The following is a 6,000-nucleotide window of genomic DNA, read 5'->3' on the forward strand; positions in this document are numbered from 1 at the left end:
TCTACCTATAGTGACAAACTCTGAGTTTAAAAATAAACCCTGAGTTGGTTAACTCTAAAATTGGCAATTCTGAGCTTTTGTTTCCAGAACAGAATAAGTTTAATCAGTTCACAGTTTGTTAAGCACGTATGTATAAGAGAAAGGAAGCGGTCATCAGTGGCACTCTGATACCACGATTCACCATGGCAGCAGATATTTAAAGAGCAGAGGCAACATTTTAATCCAGTGGACCCAGGAATATGAACTGAAACAATGAACATGAAGGAGGAAAAATAATTATAATTAGCTTGGTCCACTCTGTCACCATCGACAGAATAAGTTTGATTTAAAAGATACATTCAATTTCAGTTTTTCAATTTTATTTATATAGAGTAAATCACGACAACAGTTGCCTCAAGATGCTTTATATTGTAAGGTAAAGGGCACTACTTAACTAGTAATGATAAACATGTTGGAAGACATGTCATAACTGTTACTGGTTTTAAATATTTCAGTAAAGTTTCTGGAGAATCATTTTGAATAAATAATACAAACTGCGAGGAAATTTCAATATAAAATGTTCAGAACAGAGACTGTCTGGAGGCTGCATTTCAAAACTCTCTTTAAATAAACATGTAGTTTTTTTTAGAGTCATAAAGTCATTTCAGCTTTATCTTCATTTAAAGAGTCAAAGCTGTGTTAAATTTTTCCATAAGTGCAACTGATCACAACATATAATTAATTATTGATCAGTGTGTTGTGTGTCAAAAACTTTATATAGAGAAGTTTGATTTAAACAGTGTTTGCTAAAAATAATAAATACCCAGAAGCAAGCTAGTATCTAACTGGGATTTAATCTAAGGAGCTTGGAAAGAAAAGCATCTGGACTTCTTTAAGTTGCTTGAAGACATTTCACTTCTCATCCGAGAAGCTTCTTCTTCTTCTTCTTCTTCTTCTTCTTCTGAACTGATGACCTGGATGACTGAGAACCTTCACAGACAACTGGGATTTACGTTTTTGTAAACTATACATTTCTGAAGATGTATTTGCTTTGCTATGCTCTTTGATAGCAATATTATAAAAGGAAACAGATCACTTTACGGATTACTTTCTGCCTCCCCAGTCGAGCCCCCATGTCTGTCTGGCTTCCCTGTGCTGTCTGTTTTCTCTTTTTTGTCAAGTGTGTATACATTAGTCACAGTCTCTATGTCACTTCCTATTTTATTTTGATAGTCACTCATCTTAGGTGCATTATTTTTTTTTTTTAGTTTTTCTTTCCTTGTCTCCTTGATCAGATTCTTTTCAGCTGTGTTCCCCAGGTGTGCCTTACTTCCCTCTTCTGTGTAAATTGTCTGCATCTCCCTCTGAGTTTTTGTTGTGTGTGTGTAGCTTCACACTTCATGGTGTGTGTAACTTCTATTTGTCATCACCTGTTTACCAGACAATTCCTACCCAGTTCTGCTATTGTTTTCGTCACCTTTTTGCCAGCCCATAAATGCTGTGATTTTGAGTTCAATCCATCTGTTGAGTCACCTTAGTTCATGATGTAACCAATGAAAATGATGTTATTGTGGGCGGTATGATATGGAACAACCACACTGCTTATTACTTAACTCTTTCTTCACTGTTGTCTTCAAACAACCAAGGCAACTATACACTACTAGGGATGGGTATCATTTAGGTTTTATCCAATACCGGTGCCAAACCGGTACTTTTGAAATGGTGCCGGTGCTTAAACAGTGCTCAAACCAGTGCTTAAAGAATGGAGAACACAAACTTTGTCCAAAAACCTCTTATGTTTTTATTTTTAGCAGTCTCTTTTTTTCCTGCAAAATCATAACCAAGTTAGCCTTTTCTGTTGATACAACATACCTCCTTTGGTAGGAACGGGTGCTACACTGGCAGGGCTAGGGGCCAGGACTCTCCTCTTCAGGTTCTTGGGGAATGTTGCTAACTCCGGGTCTGATAACAGGCACACAGTAGATGTGCTCGGTGTGGGGTCTTGCAGTAAGCTATCAAATACGGTGCATTTCTCGGCTTTTAAAAAAAACGCTATGTGTTGCCAGGTGTTTCATCAGATTCGCGGTGTTACCTCCTTTGCACAGTATCACCTTAAAGCACTTGTTGCAGGCTGCTGAGTTTGCATCTTTTGCTGTGAAGTACAGCCAGACTTCTGACCGCTTCGCCTTGGGCATTTTTAATCTGTAGCTCTGCTCTAAAAGAACGTACGTACCTGGGCCTGCCTACTATCCTTGGAAAGGTAAAATGATTGGCTAGAATCTAAAGTGTATCACAGCTCAGGAAAAAAAAGCACCGAAATGTGCGCTGCTTTTTGGTCTGGTTACTACAGTTTAAGTCAGAACCAGTGCCATTATCGGTACCCATCCCTATACACTACCCAACAGATAAGCATTTATTTTTTAATAGACATCAAATATATTACATTTCGTTTTATACCCTTCTAATTTGTCATCATTTGTCTGACAGTTTTTTACTACATTCTTCTGTTCTCTTATTTTTGGTTGAAGCACGAGTTCACTGTTCACATAACAGATGAGTAAATGATAGGAGCACAAAAAAGACTTACAGTAAACTGAGAGAATATTAACCAGCCCACTTGAGGACCTTCAGTCGAGCAAAGGTTAGATACATGAGCTGAAAAAACAAAGCAAAAAGCATTCAGGCAGATGTGACTACACTCCTACACAGGCAGGACCACATAGTTTAACCCTGTTAAATTGTTTCCACAACAATTAAGAAAAATTGCACCTTCAATTAGGAGTCGTTTCCTCCTGAAGGTGACAGACAACAACAGCAAAGACATGCTGGGTGCTGTGAGGGAGTTGTGCGTAGGCGTGTGTACAGCTGATAATGTCGAGGTGCTGGGCTGACAGATGTGTTTATGTCAGGTAAGTTGTTATGCCATGCAGTCAGGGGCTATACAAATGTTTGTGTGAGAGTGTGTGTGTGTGTGAGTTGATGGGGTTACATGTTTTACTTGCACGGCACTGTTCGCATGTTGGTGTGTTTTTTAAAGTGTTTAGCTGCTGTCAGATGGGCTTCGTCTTTAATCTGTGCAGACAGCTTTGTAATTGGAGCACTGCATGAAGAGCAGCTCATAGTGTGTAAGATCAAGAAATAATTGAGGTGGAGGATGGGTGCATGTGCAGGGGTGTATGGCAGGGTGTTTGGTTGGGGTTGAGAGCCCAGGGACTGGTGGCAGTATTCCTGGGGCTGAGGGGGTTCTTGGTTTGTCACCGGGGCAACAGCATCATTGTCTGGGTCAATTCACTCGATCCCCACCTGTGTGCCCCCTCAATCTGGTCAAAACCAATTGAGTGCTTGTATGAATGGATTCCAAAGGCAGCAGTAAGAGCCTGCCCAATTTTCATTTCAATGCATTTCAGACACATTACAGTTTCACTTTCAATTCTCCCCATCACAGGGCCCCAACATAATGCGGTCCTCTCCTCTGGTTCCAGCCTCCTCCCCCAAGTACACCCACTGCACAGGAGCACAGCAGATGAACTCACCAGACAGGTGCCATACTGCTCACCAGAATGACAATTTGCCTTTTGGAAATCAGCCTCTGGCTCCATTGTGTTCCCTGAAATTGAGTTAGCCCATCAGCAGACACTCAACAGCTCCCTCCTGTCCCCTCCCCCTCCCTCCCTCCCCCTCCCTTTCTCTCTGTTTCTGTCAGTCCCTTTAATGTTAAAGCTAGATGAGGAGAGTGCTTTCATCGGAACGTCTTCACAATAGAAGCATATTTTAAATTGGAAAAGCATTGCATATTATGCAACTGCTAGGGAGCTGTCTAGCATAAAAGTTGTAATAAAAAACTGGTCCGTATGCAGGTGAGCAGCAGCAGGTATTCATTTCATCTGCACAAATTGTATCACTGCAGTCGTATTGCTTATTTTTATGTGACATAAAATAGGAAGGTAGGCCTAAAAAATGCAATACTTCTATCAAGCAAAAAAGAGAAGACACCGTTTTTAAGATAATAAGTCCCAGCCCTCCTGTGTCATGAAAAGAATACCCTATAGTACTTTAAAGCAAGCACCTACTTCCTATATTCATTAGAGCCCAATATCAGCAACTCTGGAGACATTATAGATAATCAGGGCAGGCAGTATGCAGATAGATATTGGCTGCCTAACAGGGTCCTTGGTCAAGCCTAATTAGCTGCTGTATCCAAAATCAAATCTGTTATCCATCAGGAGAAATGGTTTAGAGCTTCATCCATCTCCGGTGTTTCTGCAGAACATACAGTCAGACGTTTTAATTAATCTGTATTGCACAGGTAGCAGAACTAACCTAGTTACTGTTGCAATAAGGCTTAGGTGGTGCGGTAATGGTAGGAAGACGAAACTGGAAATGCAAAGATGTGCTCCACTCACTTAATTGGATGGCCATATGTAATAGTTGTGAAGCTGAATTATTTTCAACCTTAAGAGCTTTTATATTATTTGTGGCACCTCGTAAAGTACTTGCCTCTTGCCAAACAGTGACAACAAACAACATGAAGTTAATGTGGCTAATAGATGTCACATTAAAGGCTTTGTAAATTGTTTTATTAAGACAGGTCATTTTTTAAACTGAATTTTTCTGCTGTCATTCATTACCAGAGAGAACAGAGAATTTATTTGGTTGTTTAATCTGTGATCACACTAATGCACACCTCATTTACAGAATATACTGATAAGCAAGGGTCTTTGTGACAGTACTGAGACAATTATTTTTGAGGAAACGGAGAATGCTTGCTTTGGTTTCGATCACCTTAGGTAATGTATAACTAAAGAGTTGGTTGCTTTAACTGGCTGTACTGCTAGATGGCAGATATTTTTCTCTTCAGCTAATACAAGTGTTTATATATTTGGATTATTTATTTAAATAGTCTGGCAACAGTATCACTTGGCAAGCATTTTATTGTACAATCAGACGATGTAAATTCTTACATCACTACCTGCAACAACTACGTGCCGTAAAGCATATAGTAATTTGCATTATGAGTTAAGTATTGTTATTGTAGGCGCTAAAATAATATATCAGGTGACAATGAATAATGCAAATTTTATGCAAATGCTTTAACAGCAGTCTGCTAGAGGACAGAAGGGAATTTGGGCTGTAAAGAAAGATTAATTAAACCTACACAATCTTGACTGGAAAATTGTCAAGGTTATTTTTTTTAGAAAAGATAGAAAACAGGTCATAGTACCAGACCGTTCTTTAGGTTTCTATGAATACAAGCAGGCACTATTTAATAATAAAATTCTACTATTGATCCAGTGTTAGGTGGCCATGCAGGATTTTTGATTCTGTGCACTTCTGTTCCTCTTTGTAAGCGAAGTGGGGTTTTTTTCTTCCTTTTTTTATTAAAGCCAAGTTTCTAAACGATGTTGGAAGAGGATTTATACGTTCTGACCACAAAAAGGTTTGGACTGAAAAACTGTCGTATAGAAAGTGAGTGTGAGTGCTTGCGCTCTTACCATTGTGCCTGTGCGCATGTGTTTGTGTGCGGTGCCTCTGCTTTGTGTTGAGTCCAGATGGCTTTGTGCTTTCCTTAAGGGGGTGGTGTCAAGAGCGCTTGCTTTGTTTCTCAGGAAAAAAAAAAATCTGAACATTGACCCTTATTGACAGATCTAACGGACAAAAACATCTGTGAAAACCGTGTGTGCAAATGTTCCTATGTCAGTTTGTTCTTACTCTTACATACATATTTAGAACTGCCTCATGCAGAACATGCATGTGAACAAATGATGAAGACCTGGAAGTAGTCAAAAAAAAATTACACAGCTTTAAATGCAATACTACTACTAAAAATGATAATACTAATAATAAATGAATACTAAAAATAGTAATAACACTAATACTACTAATACTACTATTATATTATTAGTGGTATTATTATTATTATTATTTCTTACTTGTAATTATTTACAGTTTTAGCAAGATAATTTGAATTGAACACATGAGATATTAAATTACATAAAGAGGGCTAACTAGTGTAGACTTTAA

The sequence above is a fragment of the Astatotilapia calliptera genome, chromosome 23, assembly GCF_900246225.1.
Source record: "Astatotilapia calliptera chromosome 23, fAstCal1.2, whole genome shotgun sequence".
Taxonomy (NCBI): domain Eukaryota; kingdom Metazoa; phylum Chordata; class Actinopteri; order Cichliformes; family Cichlidae; genus Astatotilapia; species Astatotilapia calliptera.